Source organism: Mus caroli, unplaced genomic scaffold, assembly GCF_978045245.1.
Source record: "Mus caroli unplaced genomic scaffold, Mus_caroli_1 scaffold_12, whole genome shotgun sequence".
NCBI classification, from domain to species: domain Eukaryota; kingdom Metazoa; phylum Chordata; class Mammalia; order Rodentia; family Muridae; genus Mus; species Mus caroli.
Window position 1 is genome coordinate 99,657,775 of NW_028227267.1, and position 19,938 is coordinate 99,677,712.

At 43.9% G+C, this 19,938-nt stretch overlaps 1 pseudogene; it reads left to right on the forward strand.

Annotated features, from left to right (window-relative positions):
• The first annotated feature begins 17,473 nt into the window (after window positions 1-17,473).
• On the forward strand, window positions 17,474-18,123 carry LOC147001934 (large ribosomal subunit protein uL22 pseudogene; annotated as a pseudogene).
• The last annotated feature ends 1,815 nt before the right edge of the window (window positions 18,124-19,938 follow it).

Below are 19,938 nucleotides of genomic sequence, written 5' to 3' on the forward strand. Positions count from 1 at the left end.
TTCCACCTATAGGGTTGCAGATCCCTTTAGCTCCTTGGGTGCTTTCTCTAGCTCCTCCATTGGGGGCCCTGTGATCCATCCAATAGCTGACTGTGAGCATCCACTTCTGTGTTTGCTAGGCCCTGGCATAGCCTCACTAGAGACAGTTCTAATCTTATCCCAACCTACCTAACCTGCTTTTCCAACCAGCATTCCCCACCCCCACCTCACCTTACAGAAGCCCTTGGAGAATACTCCTCAGTGAGTTGAGGAAAGGAACTTTAGAGACAACACACAGCTAAAAGGGAAGGACTAACAGGGGCTGAATGAAGTGAGTCCCTCAGAGGACTGAGTGGATTTAATATATGTGAAAATGATCTGTAAGCTGTAAAACACCATTCAAGTGTCAGAGTCATTATTTCCCACCACTTATCATGGTGCCCGACAAGTCTGCTCAATAAATACTGAATGCATAAATGAATGGTGGAGACATTAAAATGGATGCTGTGAAGAAAGAGCAGAGAGACAGGACCAGAAATTGTCCTGAACAAATGCTTGGCGCATTTATCATCCTCCCAATATGTGTAAATCTTTCCTATTCTGTGAAAATCATTGGCTTTTACATTTAGAGGGAGAGAAGAATTGGGTGTAGGGATTAATTAAATACCATCAGGTTTAAGTAAATTAGGAAACATCGATCTTAATTAAGATTTGGTTTAAAATGCACCAATATCTAATCTTCAAAGAGACAAGATTATGGGAAAGGCATTGAGGAATTACAAGAAAACAAAAAGTATCCCAACACTATAACATAATCACTGTGGGTTAGAGTTTTTATATTTAATATTTTATTTTAATAGAACCAAAAAGAGAATCGAACTGTCAGGTAATTGTTTTTAATTTTTCATTTGTGTCTTTACAAGCGATATTTAAGACTTTCCCAGAAACCATTGTTACAATACTATCTCACTAGCTCTTACCACACACACATATCAGACCTGTTTATGTATCGATGCAGACATGGGCTCATTTAATTGCTACAGTAGCTCTATTCTATTTTAGCACCGTGAGAACCCAACTGGGGGCTAATAAACAGTTAAAACACAAAGAGGCTTTTTCCTGGATCACACAACACATAAGTAATTACACTGGGATTTGAACCTAAGATTTTGGCTTTAGACTCTGCTTGCTTTATTTGTACTAAGCTGTCATTTCTATTATTTTGCAGATGAGAAACTCAAGGCAAAGAGGTTGGCATAGGCAACTTGGAACAATCTTAGTGCAACTCCAGAGCTTTGCCGGAGGCAGTGGGGTGTTTGAAAACCTGGGTGTTGATGCTCTACAGTTTGGTTTCCAGTGTAGTCCCTGTGGAAGGAAAGGATTAGGAGTTAGGTCCTTGGCTTTCACTCATCTACCCATGAAACAGTCCACCTCTGCTAAGATTATCTAGACCCACAGGTAGAGAAGAGACACAATCGTCCCGGCTCTGTCTTGTATGACAATGTGATTTCTTTCTGGTGCTCTCCTGTATCGCCACAGCCTGCAAAGCACTGAACTCTGGGAGTGTTTACTTGATTCTCTTCTGATCGCATTAACTCCAGACAAGGATAAAGTGGGTCTGTGAAACTGCGGAGATCCAAGTTCTGGTCTTCAAATACAAGCAGCATCCACTGGTCTTCTGGGGCTCAGAAAACTGAACGAAAAAAAAAAATGATTTGACTTGTGGCTTTAAATATCAAACTTGGCACCAGGTGAGCTGAACTTCCCCCCCTCTCTCTTACACGCACACACACGATTCTGGGATTTTCAGACCAATTCCTTTTGTGTTTGCAATGCCTTTTTGTGTGGTCAGATTTACATATTGAGAGAACCATCCACCCTGTGCTATAAATAAGGAAAATTCATCTTCAAAGGCTTGGGTGACTTAAAGCACCCTTCAGGTAGCATCAGAATACAGAGCACATCTCTGGGAGCTGAGATCAAGCACTGAGCGATACCTCCTGACTTTTTATTGTTGTTGTTGCTGCTGCTGCTGGTGGGTGGTGGTGGTGGTGGATGGGGGGAGTGGATGGGGGGATGGATGGATGGATGGATGGATGGTGGTGGTGGTGGTGGTGGTGGTGGTGGTAGGTGTTAGATGTTGGTGGTGTTGTTAGGTGGTGGTGGTGGGTGTTGTTGTGTCTTGATTTATATTCACTGTATCTGTTAGATTTTACATGGAAAATTCCTTCAGGTATAGTGTGTGTTTTGACTGTGTTCGCCTCCTGAATCTTCCCTTTCATTCACACGCCTCCCTCCTCTGTGTTCTCCTCCTTGCCTGCCTCCACTTCTTTTCTACATACCTATTAATAATTTTATGTACTGAAAAACATCTAGAAGTCGCAACTGAGAGCCAATGTGTGATGTTTGTCTGAGTCTGGCTTCACTCCATTTAAATTGATTATCTCCCATTGCCAGACTCTTGTCTTTAGCACTTGGTACTCTCAACAGCCGTGTCAAATCGCACAACTGAATGATGCTCTAAACAGTCGCCCTGGAGCCCACACACTTATCTGAGAGAAGCTGGAATTACATCTGGCTAGGACATTCCTTCAAAGGCATTTTACACACAGACATTGTGCTGTCGCTTTATACTCAATGCAGTGTGGTGTGGGGTCGATCTCTTTTTACAAGACTCTAAAACAGGGCACCTCACTGCAAGACAAGTCCATATACCCAAAATTAAGCGAGAACAAAGGTGATTCTGTGAATCTGAAGCCAAGGTGATGAGTGTGCGGTAGTCACCTTTTGACGCTGGGTTTTAAAGAACTCCTCCCTGGAGTTCTCTGACATGCTGAGTAAGACAGAGTTTAAGTTACTCAAAAAAGAAAGATGAAGAGCTGATTCGGCTGCTGAGATTTTAATATGTGGTTCCAGAAAGTCTGCATATTTCATTGTGAGGTTTGGATGAGAAGCCAAGCCACTGGCTAGACTATAATGGTTAACATTTTATGTAATTGTACAATCATCTGTTTGGTACAATTATGGATGGAAAAATCCTTTCCCCAAGTTGCTCTCCAGTTAACTACAGAAATGTGCCATAATGTTTTACAATGAAAGAAATGGCCTTAAAGGACGCTAAACTTTCAACTTCTATTATTCAGTCCGACTTACTCTAAGGAAATATGTGGAGGGTTTTTTTCCGTCAAATATAGATAAGAAAAGTATCTCCTTTTTTGCAATTCAGCGATCCTATATTCTTCTCCTGGCTTTATTTAAAGTCTAAACTATCTATGAAAATGTGTTTAAATATTCTCAATTGTGTTGCATATTAAATATGAGCAAAAATGTTCATCTTAACAGACTCATGAGAATAACACAAAGTGTCTAATTCCACAATGTCTGACTTATGAAAACAATTTCAGAAGTTTTGACAAACCAAATACAATGGCTTTCTTTCTGCCTAAGCTGGGTGCCTTTGCCAGGAGATGGTGAAGGATTGATCTCCCAGGTAGCAAAAGTACACTCCCAAACAACTGTGGGCTTTCCACATCACATACAGGCTGCCATGGCTCCAACAGAGAAAGAATGCACGTGCTTACTGCAAAGGAAACTAATTTCTGATGGCTGCAGCAGATGTTACTGGATGGGAGCCAGCAGTTCAGTAGAGCATTAGCCGTCCTCACATGTGGCCAACAAACCATCTGAATATTTATGGAGCACATGCAATGAGCCCAGTCTACTGGAAGTCATAGATAGGCCACCATGAGTCCTTGGCCGATAAGAATATTAGGCAGGGCTGATGGTTCAGTGGGTAAAAATCCTTGCCGCCTACCCTGACAATCTTAGTTTGATACCCAGAAACCATGTGTCAGAAGGAAAGAACTAACTCCTGAAAGTTGACCTCTGCCAACATGCATGCCTTGGTCCATGTGCTCTGAAACACACACGTGCACACACACACACACACACACACACAATCATAAGGAAGGAAGTTACCTCCTTGAAGTCAGGGACATATATGATCCAAGGCTTGGTAAGTTCATTAAACCAATAAAATGTAGTGCCTATGCAGTGATACACATAGTGTATACAATGTAGTATATGCTGTTATTAACAGCATATGCAATTAACAGCATATGCAATTAACAGCAGCATACGTTATTAACAGCATATATATATATATATATATATATATATATATATATATATATATATAAAACCAGTGTGGTAGATGTAGATGTGCATGTTCATGTATGTGTTTTGTGTATATGCATATGTTCATGTGTGGGCAGGAGTGCATACACACGTGTATACATGTCAATGTCTTCCTCTATCACACCTCAACGCGTTAGTTCATTGCTCAATGAACCTGGAGATCACTCACTGTCTGGCTTAGCTGCTCAGGAAGCTCCAGGGATCCTTCCAGCTCTGTGTCCCCAGCACTGGCACCGTCAACATGCCAGCTTTTCACGTGGGTGTCTGGGATCTCAATGCAAGTCAGCAAGCTTGTATCGCAAGCACTTTGTAAGCTAAGCCATATCCCCACCCCTACAGTTGCTTTTAAACCTTGGGAATTATTCAAGTCCAACATCTCAGTTTTAATAGATCATATAATTACAGAAACATAATGACTGATAAGTGACATTTCTTGCCTCACATTTATGTTAAACAACATTAAAGTCATTTTGCCGGGTAAAGGAAGGAAATGGTAAATGACAACCCCTCGCTCTCTGGCCAGTTTTCTGAGGACCTAAACATACTTTAAGAAATAAACATTAATTTTTTAAAAAAGTTAAAGTAGCCAGATTTTTCATCCATTGGCCCGAGGGCCACGGAGTTTAGCACTGTGCGTTCGTATGTGTTCGTAAATATTTTATCACAGAGGTGGAGATGTACTACAGAAGTAAGACGCTTCTGTCTGTTGCAGAACTTGTTGCAGCCAGTGCAATGACATAATCCAGAAGTTAATCTCACCTCCTTTCATCTGAGACCAGATGCCCATGGAACACTCCAGGGCAGTGGGGTAGCTGATCTGTGGACAAGGGTAGGGTGCGTTTGTTGCCCAGTCCTCTGTCCTTGAAGATCACCATCGTCCCCCCTACTCTTCAGGGACCCTTGAGAAGCTGTTCTAAGAATTCAGTGATACTCCAATAATCCACATGTTGAGCGCCTCTTGCATGGTAGGCACTGTCTGATTGCTTCTGAATTATTGACTATGGTCTAGTGCAGGTCCTCTGTTGGGTGCAGGGGGTCCATATGTATCTCAGGCAGACACTAGATGCTTTTCACAGCAGACCACCCTTTGTTTATTCTACAGTACTTTTCAACCAACAAATACTGGTTGAAGAAATACACTTGTCTGTTTAGGAAAACAAGCTCATCTTTATTCGGTTTTTCCTTTACATCACATAGAACTCGGCTTGTGTTGATGGTGAATGCATATTAAACCTGCCTAATCTGCATATGTTTAAAATATTTATATTGTTGCTTATTGATTGATACATGTTTCAAATAAACCCTGCCTATCTTTTAGTTAACAGTAATATTTTAGGCTCTAGTTAGACAGCAATTATAAATAATCAAATAATTATGCTTGAGTTCTTCATCAGAGCACTTACAGAAATCTAAATATATACTGGCATGCACTGACATTCAGTAACATGCACTTTCAATGTTCCAGTCAAAGCTTCAGATGCCCAGAGTAGAAACCACAGCTCCCTCTCCGCTCTGTGTCTCAGGTAAGGTGATAAAAACACCTCCCTTGCCGGAGCATCAAAACACACTCGCTTTTGTTCCTCCAGCTCCATTTTCAGAAACTCAGAGGAAACTAAGAGTTGAGTTCCCCTGAGGGAGAGCACCAAGAGTAGGCAAAGAATAATTAAAATGATGGAATACATTCCAGCTGTGAGGGAGGGGAGGGCAGCGTGTAGCTTGCTCAAAATAGTCTGTGCGGACATCAGATTCCTCCTTGATATTCTTCTCTTCTCAAAGGAGGAGTTCAGGAGCCGGCAATGCATTCAGTGGGGTTTCTAGCAAAGAGGGGATAATGGAAGGATCCTTTTCCACCCCTGGTCTGTTCTGTCTCCTTCAGTGCCCCAGTAGCCTCCTTTATCAACAATACCTGTCTGCATCCCGCAGCTCAGAGGCTGCCAGGAGAGCAAAGCCTTTTCGACTTCTCTGGATTAATCAATACTCCTTTCTCCTAAATTCTCTTTCGACCTTCGAAAGTAACTTTTGTTGGTGGCGTGTACTCCTGTTTGTGTGAAAGGGGTCCAATTGCTAGACTTGACCATTATAGCATTTCTACCTATTTCTGTCTGCCTAAAGATAAATTTCTTACTCCCGAAGTTCTAATTAAAAGCAGGGGTTTTACTCTTGATGTCAGAAAAGACCTTAATTGGGAAATCAACAGGAATAAAACAAAAGCCATGTGTTGCTTCTAACCCTCCCTTCCTTTTGACACAATTACGAGGAGTGAAACTAGATGTCACCACACACGATGATGGCATGTGCTGCCAACCTGGAAGCAAGCAAGTAGCACCCACCTGTCCTAAATTCCCATTATTGTCATGCTAATCTCACTAGCCAAAACTTAGTTAAGTGGCCCCATGTCTCAAGGTCCTATGATGCAGTTATCATGATGAGCTGATGGGGTCGATATTTCCAGAGAGATGCCAGATTTAGCTACATGTCTAGTGACAGTGGCATAATCTCATCCATTTAAATATAAGGTGTGTAAAAATCACCCAAATATCTGTACATTTCAGTCATCCCACCCAGATGAACAGGGGTCCCGTGAGCCATAACTGTCTGCACTTTCTGTTTACACGTCTGACCAGCTCTCCTCCTTACCAGCCACACTGAATTATTTTCTAATACTATGACAAAACAAACTAGGCCAGGTGTAAAGAAAAGAGGGTTCTACTGACTAGTTTTATGTCAACTTGACACAAGCTGAAGTCATTTGAGAGGCGAGAACCTCAACTAAGAAATTACCTCTATAAAAATCAGGCTGTTGGTGTTTTTCTTAATTATTGATCAGTGTGGGAGGCCTCAGCCCACTATGGGTGGAATCACCCCTAGGCTGAGCTGGTGACCCTGGATGCTATCAGAAAGTCGGCTGAGTAAGCCAGTAGGCAGCATGTCTCTACGCCCTTTGCATCAGCTCCTGCCTCCAGCTCCTGCCCTGAGTTTCTGCCCCGGCTTCCCTCAGTGACAGACTTTACTTTGTAAAACAAAGAAAACCTGCTGCTCCTCCAGTTGCTTTTTGCTGTGGCCAAACACACTCATCCAAGTGATGTCGAGGTCCTTGGGGGAGATCAAAGTCTATGATGGCTCGGTCTCATCCCTTTGGCCTCTGCTAAGGATCCCTTGACTGCTTTACAATGTAACAGAGTAACCAGGAAGAAAATAGATAGCGGTTGAAGAGGAGAGCTCTACAAATGGCCTTGATTTTTAACAGCTCTCTCTGCTGAGGAACTACAGGATAGCTATAAAAATCCCCTCCCAGGGAACTTACCCAGTGACCCAACTACTTCAGACCCCACTATTTAGAAGCCTCAAACCTCTTAACATTACTATGTTTGGGACTAAGCTTCTAGCACAGGAACCCCTGTAAACAAGCCACATTCAAAACATAGTGCCCTGCTTACCTTAAACTTTAAGTTTCCATAAAACAGGTCATTCCGTTAATTTTTGTATCTGAAAACTTAATCTCATCCAATAAAAGTTTACTGGCTTGCTTGGTTGACAGGTTTCAATGTTTAAATCGCCAGTTATGAAGCCTTTTATTTTCAGTCGTATTTTTAAGACTTTGGGGAGAGAATTTTTAAAGTTTCAATATTTAGAGTCTCTGAATTTAAAATCAGACTGCTTGGCGATAATGTATAAATTTCTCCCCAAACGGACCGGTGGACATAAATATGAAAGATGTTTCTGTTTTCTCCATCCTTAAAATATTCACCATGTATTTATCACAGAAGGGTACAGACACCCCCACCCCAGGCAAATTAAACGGGGGCCCCATCTCTCAGGTACTTTTAAACTGTTTTGGGCATTTGTCACAAACAACAAACAGAGGCCATACACTCATCCTTCATAAATGGATCTGATAGCACTGATAGGATCCTTGGAGGAGGTTATAGCTGATAACTTAGTTATGTTTTGACTATCTTGCATAAGATACTATTTAGATATTACAACATTCTACCCTTTGGAGGAGAGATTGTGACCATGGTAACTGTCTTTTGTTTTGGTTGGTTGGTTGGTTGATTGATTGGTGGTGGTGTTGGTGTTGGTGGTGGTGGTGGTGGTAGTGGTGGTGGTGGTGGTGTTCGTGGTGGTGGTGGTGTTGGTGGTGTTGGTGGTGGTGGTGGTGGTGGTGGTGATGGTTGTGGTGGTGGTGGTGGTGGTGGTGGTGATGGTGGTGGTGTTGGTGGTGGTGGTGGTGATGGTTGTGGTGGTGTTGGTGGTGGTGGTGGTGGTGATGGTGTTGGTGGTGGTGGTGGTGTTGGTGGTGGTGGTGGTGTTGGTGGTGTTGGTGGTGGTGATGGTGGTGGTGGTGGTGGTGGGAGACAGAGTTTCTCTGTATAGTGTTCTGGAACACTCTCTCTCTGTGTAGACCAGGCTGGCCTCTGGACTCAGAAATCTGCCTGTGTCTGTCTCTGAGTTCTGAGGTTAAAAGTGAGAGCTGCCACCACCACCCAGGCTGCTTTCTTTCCTTGTTGCTCTTTATTTTTCAGATTGTAAGTTAATTACAACCTTTCTCCCTTCCTTTTTCTCCCCCTAGCCCCCCCACCCCGTACCCCTCCTTACTCTCCTTCTAGTTCATGGCCTCTTTTTCTCAATGATTGCTATTGTAGTCACATATGTATTTGTATATACATAAATATTCCTAAATATAGCCTGCTGAGTCCATACAATGTTGCTTGCATCTATGCATGTGGTGTCTGCCCCCTATCAAGGAATGGTCTCTTTACAACATATTGACACCTCTACAGAAATGCCACAACCAATCAAAATGCAGAGTTGTGGAGCCCAGTCCAAAAGGCTACGTGTACAAAGTACTGCCACACCTAAGGCTCGGGAACATCTTGGAGTTGCTTTGTGCTCTGGTCACTTGCTCTGGTCATTCGTGATGGAGGAATAGTGACACCTAGTGGTAGAAGCTGACAACTACAGTCACCAGGGAGATAAAAGTGAACTATTTCAATGACGTGTTTTAAAACCCTTCCTTAGCATCTAAGCATTGCTGTCTGTAATGACTAATAGATACTTATATAATGTCAGTTACTCAGTTAACTTACTTTATGTGATTGCCTACTTTCAGATATAAATATATACAGGAATTCAGATAAGAACTTGAATTCCCAAGTATAGGATTCCTCAAGTATTCCCCAAGTATGGAATTGCATTTGGGAAAATGAACGGTGGGCGTAACTATAAAGTGCTTTTTCTATGACCTTTAAATGCTTTTTTCAGACCTTAGCAAATCTGTCTAGGAAGCCAGCTCTCTTGAGCAAAGGTGTTGTATCCAAATTTCACTGATGTACTTCAACTCAGAAGTCACCGTAAACAACTACTCCACGGTTCTCTTTTGTCTCATTGGCAGATGCCAAGCATGTGACAGTATTTTGTGCATGCTGGACATGCACTAAGTTAATGATGAGAATTTTTTAAAACTTTTATAACAGAAATTAATTAATTATAGAGCTTGTTTACATTGTTATAGAGTTTTGTTTACATTGAAAGTGGTAATTTTTTAAAAATATGCCATTCACAGGGGTAAAAACCCTGTGTTGTCTTGTTATCTGCCCTTGAGGCCCTGGTGTGAACAGACAGAACTGAAAAACTCAATTTTACCTGCATCTATTTTATCACCACATTCATGTGCATACACACACACACACACACACACCACAGCAAATTGATCATAGCATCCTTCCCTCTCACAAAATTACACAAATTAGATCCTTAATCTCAACAGAGAGTTGCTAAAGTAGCAATATACACTTCTTCAAATCTGCTAATGAAATGGACGTTCCATGCCCCTCCCCCGGACAACAAAAGATGCAGTGTCACCAGAGCTTTCTATTCTGGCAGCTCTGACTCCAACCATTTCAAGTCAACACTTCTAGGGACTTCCAGCAGGGGACAGTGTTAGAGGTAGATGGTATCAGTCTAAATTTTTATGTGATTTTTGTTTTCTCCAAACTTTTCTTAGAAAAGCTACGGAGGGCTCAAGAGCAGAAACTGCTTCAGTGGAGTCTCACTGAGGATATTAACCATACCTAAGGGCAGAGCCCGCCCACAGCAGTAGATGGCCCGCACCAAATAAATTCGATGCTATTTCTGTAGACGTTTTGTTTTGTATGCTTCGTTTGGGTGACATGATTTATTTACTTATCTTTTGCTTGTATATTATTGTTTCAATTTTATATTTTTGTGAGTTGTGTTCTGTGTTTGTGTGTATGTGTGCGTTCATGCCCATGTGTGTGTGTTCATGCTTGTGCCTGTGTAGTCTGTATCTCTGTGTGTTTCTGTGTTTCTTGTGCTTTCTCTTTGTTATCTTTGTCTTTGGGGGGGTTTGTTTGTTTTGCTTTTGCCTGTTTGTTTCCTAAAGAGAAAGAATAAGGTGTGGAGATGGGGAGGTGAGAAGAATCTGGAAGGAGTTGGAGGAGGGAAAGGGCTTGAGGAAGATGTTTGGATGTTAACCTATAGCGTGCATATGCAAACCCAGAGCAAGCACAGTTGTACACACATGCGCAGACAAGCGTAAGCTACACTCACAAACATGAAAGGAGAGCTCAAAGACTAATTTACAAAAAAAAGGAGAGAAAGAAATAGGTAACACACAGAAGTTGTCAATGAACACACTCACACACACACACACACACACACACACACACACACACTTACTGTCAGCATGTACACCTGTATGCCAGAAGAGGGCATCAGATCCCATTACAGGTGGTTGTGAGTCACCATGTGGTTTCTGGGAATTGAACTCAGGACCTCTGGAGGAAAAACTTGTGTTCTTGACAGCTGAGCCATCTCTCCAACGCAAAATTCCCTATTATTTCATTCTTTCTTGCCCAACTGCTTTCTGCTATGGTATGTTAGTATATTCAGTGTTCTCTATAGAGAACACTTCACAAGGAGCCTCTCAAAATATCATATGCTGTCCTATGACAGTGCCCACCCTCATGATCACATAAGCATGCTATCCTATGACAATGCCCACAGTCATGGTCACATAAGCATGCTGTCCTATGACAATCCCCACCCTCATGGTCACATAAGCATGCTGTCCTATGACAGTGCCCACACTCATGATCACATATGCATGATGTCCTAGGACAGCATCCCACCCTCTTCTTTGCCTAACTTCATGCCAACAATACTTAAAGTCTGTGCATACATCTCTGTAAACAAATCCATGTTTGTGAAACCATGTCTTCCTGTGGCCTCTGAGAAACCACTGTGAGCTCTGCTACCTTGCTCCATCCCTTCTCAGCCTCCTCAGCGGCTTCAGTGTTTCTGTCCCCGGTTGTCTACACTCAGGAAAGTCTGCACCTGGTGCTCAAATCATCCTTACACCAGCAGCATCCTCTGCATCAGGGAACTTACTGAAAATTCAAATCGAGTTAGCATATACATTGTAGAGCACTCAGTTAAGTCTGACGTTCACATAAGCAAATAGTCTTGTGGTTTCAAACCTTAGGACAAGAGTGTCTGTGCTGGCTTGTTCTATGTCAACTTGACACAGCTAAAGTCATCTGACAGGAAGGAACCTCCATTTTTAAACATGCCTTTATAAGACAGATCTGCAGGCAAGTCTGTTAGGAATTTTCTTAATTAGTGATTGATGAGGGAGGGGCCAGCCCATTGTGGGTGGGGCCATCTCTGGGCTGGAGGTCCTGAGTTCTATAAGAAAACAGGCTGAGCACACAAGTAACCAGTAACATGGCCTCTGCATAAGCTCCTGCCTCCAGATTCCTGTCCTGTTTGAGTTTCTATCCTGGCTTTCTACAATGATGGACCACAATCTAGAAGTGTAAGCTAAATAAACCCTTTTCTTCCCAACTTGCTTTTGAGTCATGGTTTTCCATCGCAGCAATAGAAACCCTAACTAAGACTGTGGGAAGCCGTTGCAGAGTGGCAGTTGCAGAGTGGCAGTTGCAGAGTGGCAGTTACAGAGTGGCAGTTGCAGAGCGGCAGTTACAGAGTGGCAGTTGCAGAGCGGCAGTTACAGAGTGGCAGTTGCAGAGTGGCAGTTACAGAGTGGCAGTTACAGAGTGGCAGTTACAGAGTGGCAGTTACAGAGTGGCAGTTACAGAGTGGCAGTTACAGAGTGGCAGTTACAGAGTGGCAGTTGGCTACTGCTGGCTACCACACATACATAGGCAGTAAAGGTTCTTTTGCCAAGATGAGGTTTTGAGAATTAACCACAGTTAACCAATCAGATGAGAGACAAGTTAACCAATCAGATGAGAGACAAGTTAACCAATCAGATGAGAGACAAGTTAACCAATCAGATGAGAGAGAACGCCTCTCCTAGGCCTATATAAGCAGCACCAGTTCTGGGGTTGGGGTCTCTCTCTTCGCCTCTGCAATCAAGCGGAAGGATCCTGTTGCAGCGTCGTTCTTCCTGGCCAGTTGGGCGCATGCAAGATAAGACAATGTCATACAATATTTGAGGGTAATAATATTGAGAACAGTATTATTTATCTGAAGTTCAAATTTAAATGGGTAGCCTTTCTTTTTTTCTTTGCTAAACTTGGAAACCCTAAATGCAAATTACTAGTCCCTGTTTCAGACTTACAAATAGAAATTCTGGCATGAAGCCCACCATCTCTTTTAACAAGCCTGTTGCCTGCTTCTCTCCTAAGTTTGAAAAGCATAACTCTAAGCCACACCCTTAGACAGACCTTACCTGTCCCCTTGAAAATACAACCGTAGGGTGCACTCTTGCCTGCACCCAGACTGGCCTGTGTTCTCCTGAATTTTATCTAGCCGTGTAATCCAACATGGTGTGGAAAACAAGAAAGGAAGAACCAAGTTATCAAGCTCTCAGCTCTAGAAGAAAAAAATTTTAACCTGTTTAGGAGTAAATCCAACAGGTTGGAAAGTGTGGGGTGGCAGATCGCTGAAGAGTGAATTCTTTTGGTTTAATTCGGGTTTTCCTGTTCCTCCCTACTGTGCCCTCAGGAAGCTGCTTCTCCAGCTTGCAGTTAGGAAGGAAATGACTGGCAAAGGGAAGTAGAGCTCTTGCTCGGACCCCTTCAGTCTACGGGGAGAGGCGGTGTCAAGGTCTGTGGCATTCCTATGTGATGCTATCTTAAGGGTAGAATGGAACGGTGGGAAGTGAGAAGAGATGCAGGAGGCATTCCTCAACAGGGAATCCCTGAGCCCCTAGCCAGCCATCAATGGGAGGAGAGGTCCTTGGTCTTGCGAAGATCATATGCCCCAGTACAGGGGAATGCCAGGGCCAGGAAGCAGGAGTGGGTGGGTTGGGGAGCAGGGCTGGGGGAGGGTATAGGGGGCTTTGGGAATAGCATTTGAAATGTAAATGAAGAAAATATCTAATAAAAAATGCCTTAATTTAAAAAAAAAAGTCACCAACTGAACTACCAATCAGGGATCCTATATGGGTCTGACCTAGGTCCTCTGCATGTTATGGTTGTGTAACTTGGTGTTCTTGGGGGTCACCTAACAGTGTGAGCGAGGGCTGTCCCTGACTCTTTTGCCTGCCACTGAGATCATTTCCTCCAACTGGGTTGCCTCACTCAGCCTTAATTTAAGAGGAGGTGCCTAGTTTTGTTGAAAGTTAATATGCCATGTTTGGTTGATATCCCTAGGAGGCCTGCTCTTTTCTGAAGGGAAATGGAGAAGGAGTGGATCTGGGGAGAGGAGAGAGGTCAGGAGGTGAGACTGGGAGGGGAGCAGGGAGGGAAAACTGTTGTCAGATGTCATATATGAGGGAAGAGGCTTTTTTTTTTTAAAGCAAGTCATTTATTGATCTGGACAGAGGCTGTGCTGGCCTCTCGGGGGCTCCACACCTTCTGAGGTGGATAACAACACAGGTGTGTGACCAGCTCTATGCCTTTACAAGATCACTAAGTCTTCTGAAGGAGTGGGTTGAGTTCCTTGCAAGGAGGACTGTCTTCTACATACCAATACTAACGTAAAGGGATGGTAAAAATCTTAGAATGCAATGAATGATCCAGAAACATGTTATTTTCTCAGGAAAAAAAATCAGCAACTACATCATATTCTGAAATCTAAACACTGAAACCAAGGTGCCTTATCACTTATCTTAATGTTTTTAATTGAAACAGACCTAGAGGACTTCCCCCTTCACTTTCTCCCTTCTAGATTCTCTTAGTTCCCTTCCCTGGGGCCACTCCCACTCTCCTGTTAATAGATTCTTTTTTATTATTCTGTTTATTACATACATATTTGTATGTATATAGTATATACTAGTAGAATCTGCTTTCTGTATTTTACATGGTTTCAAGGCTGGCACTCACCTTGGACATCCTCGAGGGTGGTTCATCCCTCCAAGAGACTAACTGTCCTTTTACCACCCCTCCTCACAGAAGCATCTCTTTACAGCAAGTGAAGCCCATCACAGAGAACCACAATTGTATGCAATGCAGTGACCAACAGGTCGTGGGGAGTCCAGCTCCAAAGTCTGCATCACAGCTCCAGCATCTGTGAACATCACAGAAGAGGAGGCAGAAAGAGTGCAAGTCAGAATACAAGGAAGTGTGCTGTAAAACAGTCTCTCCTAAACATGGCCACACAGACAAGAGTGGAACAGCGGCAATACCGCGGGCAGGCTGCCACAGAAGGGGAAGTTTTCTCATGGGGTACATCAGAGACAAAGAAGAATGTGTCACCTTCCTCATTACAAAACATTCAATGAAATCTCAGCAGTTCTCCTCCTCCCTGACCCACAAGGTGACCCAGTTGTCTCATGGTTACATGGCTTCACAGTGTGAAGGCAGGGAAGAGGAAGAAGGGGCCACACCTTAATCTGGAACATGATACCAACATCATATTAGCCAGGCCTAGTTGTGTGTCCTTAGCCATATAGGAAGTGAGGTGTGTAGAGAAATATTACACAGGAAGTAAGCATTGCTGACTACTGGAGGATGGGGAAATGCAATCTGGTTCCTGGTTGAACTAAGTTTAGAAACCCCGGTGACCCTCAAGGGACAGCAGGCTTTTTGCCTGGTTCCCAGACAATAGGCTCCTGCGCCCTCCGCCCTCCGTAGATTTGTGGCCATCCATTATGTAAGGGCAACACCCCATACCCCTCCTCAGGTAGAGGACTTCATGTAGGCTCAAGACAAATCTCCATTTTAATGAGGTACCTTAAGGCCTGAAGGGTTTAGCCAATTAAGCTTCCCTTCCCAGACTCTCCTCCCTGCAAAAGCTATTTAACCTCAGGCCCATCCTGAGAAGTGGGGTACGGTTTTACTCACCCACCTTCCACCATGACAATAAATGCCTTAAAACCATGGACTGCCTCTTTTCATCGGGATCCACTGTGGGGAGTCAAGGAGAAGGCCTTCGCCTAAAGAGCCTGCCACTAATCTCCCACAGAAGGCAGCTCAGCGCTCCCAGCCACGACCACCAAGCCTAGCCAGCCACTCCCTAACAAGCCAAGGACTCCTCCCCTTGGGAACTAGCCAGAGCTCCCCCTTTTTTCCCCCTTAGCCCTGGGCCAGATCCGGCCCTCAGGCCCCCACTTCATTCTCAGCTCTTCCACAGCATCCAGCGGCACCTGGGTACTCAAGAGCCTTAGAACCAGATGGTCCCAGCCTTGTCACAAGTGCGGGGACCCCCAAGCCAGCTCCAGCTGTTCCTGTGCCCCAGACTACACTTCCCCACCCCAGGAGTGGTGTTCCAAGGCTTCCCAACACCTGCCCGCCAGGACCCCATTTAACCCTACAATCCCTATAAAGGGAAATGATGGGAGATTCACCTTTCACCTGATTTAAAGCCAGTTCACAGGTCTCCTCCTCCAACAAAGATCTCCAGAAATCCCTGTTCTGTATCCATCTCTCTCCTCTCCACTTTCATGTCTGTCAAGTGTTTAAACTGTAGCACGCATAAGTGTGTTGTCTTTTCTGCAACAACTGTTCCTCCTCTTATGGTCCATGTCTGGTCCCCTAATCAGAAACTTAAGAGCCAGGATTAGCTGCCTTTTGTCTCTCACCACATTCAGTGGCTCCTGCTTCCATTGTGATCCCCTGCCAGTTTGCATGTGTGTTTCTCAACCTCAGCGTTTGATAGTTACAGTCACATAATGTATGTGCATTGTGTGTGCATCTATGTGCAGGTGAGTATGTGTGTGTGTAAATAACCCGGGGTGTGTTTGCTTACCTACCATCTATCTTTTTATTTGTTTGGTTTGGTTTTTGAGGTAAGGTCGCTCACTGGTCTCGAACTTGCCAAGTACGTTAAGCTAGTTGGCTAGCAAGCTGCAAGGATCCAGTTTTTCCTGCCTCTCAGCACTGGGATTATATGGTTCTCCATTCTGCCTCTCTTCCAGGGGTATCTGGGCACTGCCTATAAGCCTGCCTGGAGAAGTCAGGGCCAAGTCCGGAATGGAGAGTCCAAAGCCTGTTTCCCTTCAAGGCATCAGACACCAAACCAGAAGGGGAAAGTGGAGTCTGGGACAAATGCTGTGCTTCCAAGATCTCCCCTAGGGGTGTCCAGACAAACGGACACTGCCAGCAGGCAAAAAGCAAATCACTTTCTGTTGCGCCCACCTGTCCAGCAAGAAAAGACACAACACGGTCGGATTCTTCTCAACAGCTTTCTTTATTTCAGGAACACCTCCATGCTACGGGGGAACTCCGGAAACCCCGGGAGGACCGCCTATATCCACCCCAGCACTGGGGAGAGCTACGTGTCCTCCTGGGATTCATCAGTCTGTCGGCCCCTTTGATATGTAACACCCGCTCCGGAGGGGTTGGCGCCAGATTCGGGCTGGCGCCTGCGCAATGATGTTGTTTACGGCGCCAGTGTACCGGAGGTCGGTGCCATCTTTTGGGCATGCGGCTGCCTATAACTGTCTTCAGACCTTGTCTCATCTGGGCTGTCACCAGAAGGTATCACTCACAGTTTATGTATGTGTGTGTGTGTCATCTAACTTAAAATAATGTGACTTTAATAAGGCTTCTCTTTGGTCGATGCCAGATTCAGTCAATTTAACAACAAAGATTGGCCATCGTAGTGTCTAATACATCATTACAATGTAAAAAAGAAGTTCCCTATCTGTAAATACCTAGGCAGGACGTGGGCTGGGCCAGTTGCCTCTTATTCTCTTTTTAAAAGTCTTATAATTGGAACTCTGAAATTAGGAGGGAAAATCACCTTAAATAAAGTAGTGTGGAAAGCAGTGCTATTGAGCACTCTCATCTCCGGCTATTACAGACTGTGGTTTGAAAAGAAAAAGAAGGCTCTTCCTGTAAGCGGCCAGAGGCCACCTGCCAAGATGGTTCACTACTCTCTTGACCCAGGAAACCCCACAAAATCATGCAAATCAAGAGGGTCAAACCTTTGTGTTCACTTTAAGAACACCCAGGAAACTCTCAGGCCATCAATGCATATCCGCAAAGCCACCAAGAATCTCTGAAGGATGTCACTTTAAAGAAGCAGAGTGTGCCATTCCGGCGGTATAATGGTGGAGTCTGTAGGTGCACCCAGGCCAAACAATGGGGCTGGACACAGGGTCGGTGGACATAAAAGAGTGCTGAATTTTTGCTGCACATGCTTTAAAATGCAGAGAGTAACGCTGAACTTAAGGGTTTAGACATAGATTCTCTAGTCATTGAACACATCCAGGTGAACAAGGCACCTAAGATGCGCCGACGAACCTACAGAGCTCATGGCCAGATTAACCCATACACGAGCTCCCCCTGCCAAATTGAGATGATCCTCACTGAGAAGGAACAGATCGTTCCAGAGCCAGAAGAGAAGGCTGCACAGAAGAAAAAGATGCCCCAGAAGGAACTGAAGAAGCAAAATCTCATGGCCCGGGAATAAATTCAGCATAAAATAAATGCAGATAAAGTTAAAGGTCTTCTGGTGGTCTTTAATGAGCCCTGTTAGGAGAGAGGTGCTTTAACATGCAGAAGCATGTTATTAAACAGTGAAATAGATGGTTCAAAACCACGTGACCATGAAAAAAAAAGAAAAGAAAAGAAAAAGAAGAAATGCTAAGGGACTGGGCTCCAATTAACTTCATGAGGATCTGTGCTCTCATTCTTACGTATATCATGATTACAAGTAAATAAAAATCTCAGCAGCACGTGAGGCAAACAGTGAGGATTTAAGCCTGAGCTCCATGTATAACTTTAGGATGAAAACCTCGGGCAGAAGGAAGGAAGGAACGCCTAGACAGATGTGTTCCATGGAAAAATTCAGCATCGGGCCTTCCTCTTTTAAAGCTTTGGGGTTTTATTTATGTGTGTGTGTGTTGTACACTTGTGTGTGCATGGCATGGCATGACTGTGGAGGTCAGGAAACGGCTTAAGGGAACACACACAGCTCGCGCAGAAAACCAGAGACGGGATCCCAGCACCCACATTGGACAGGTCACAACCTCCTGCTCTTCTGCTCTCCATGACACTTGTGGCCATGTGCAAATAACTAGCCTCCCAACACACACACACACACACACACACGTACCACCTAAAGTATCTATTTTCACTGCTTTTGAAGTATATAATGCATTAGTTTTATCTACAATCCCCAGGCTATGCAACAGAACACCAGGGCGTATTCCTCTATGCACTGAAAGTTCTCATTGCTCAAGATCTCCCTATTTTCCACCGACTCAGCCCCCTCAGCCACTAGTGTCTGCCATGCTGTCCTATCATTTCTGTGACTCCAACACCAGGAATTCCACACGTGAGTGAGATCTACAATGTTTGTCCGCCTGTGCCTGGTCCATTCCACTTAATAGAATCTCTAGGTCTGCCCATCTGGGCCTGCACGACAGGAGTTTACTCTTCCCGGCTGATTAACATCCAGTTTGATATGTAGTAAGTACATTTTGCTTTTTTTATAAGATTTAATTTATTTTTAATCGTGAATGTGTGTCATCTGTTTGAACGCATGAGTGCAGTAGCCTCAGATGACAGAAGAGGGCGCCACGCCCTCTGGATAAGCAACATGCTCTCATAACTGCTGAGCCATCTCTCCAGCTCCGACGTTTTTTTCATCAGTCGATGGGCATAGATTGTTTTTATATGCTGGCTATTGTAAATACTGCTATAATAAATGTAAGAGGGCATACACGTCTTTGACATACTGATTTCAATTCTTTTTTATCTAAACCCAAAAGTTAGAAGCCATGCTCATGCAGCAATATTATTTTAGGTCTTTAAAAAAAATTGCTGTTTCCCGGAATATCTGTGCTAATTTTGAGTAACTTCAACAGCACAGGGGCACCCTGTCTCCTCCATATCTGCAATAGCTTTTTGATTCAAGTCCATCTAACACTACTGAGGTAACATCTCAGTGGATCTTATGTTTTCTTTTAAAAAAAAAAAAAAAGATCTGTCAAAGCCACTTGCCGATTTTGACAGACATGTGCTCTCTTACGGTGGAGTAGATTGAGCCCCTTGTGAATCATGGACACCTGGCCCCTGCCACGCTACAGTTTACAAATATTTGCTCTAAATCTGTGAGTTGTCTCCTCGCTACGTTGTTTTTTTTTTTTTTATAAGAATAGACCCTGTTATAAGCACTTTTGGAAAAAATGTCACAGGTTTCATAACATCCATTTCTACATCTTGAGCATTTTTCCTTTGTCACTCACTAGGGGAAATTTTAACTCAAAATGCCCAGTGTCTTGACGAGCTAATGACTCATGCAGCATTGTGCTCAGTGGATGGAGAAGCCACCTCTGTACAGTAGGTGGCACTGTTCTCCTGAATTCTCAGGAACTGTGGG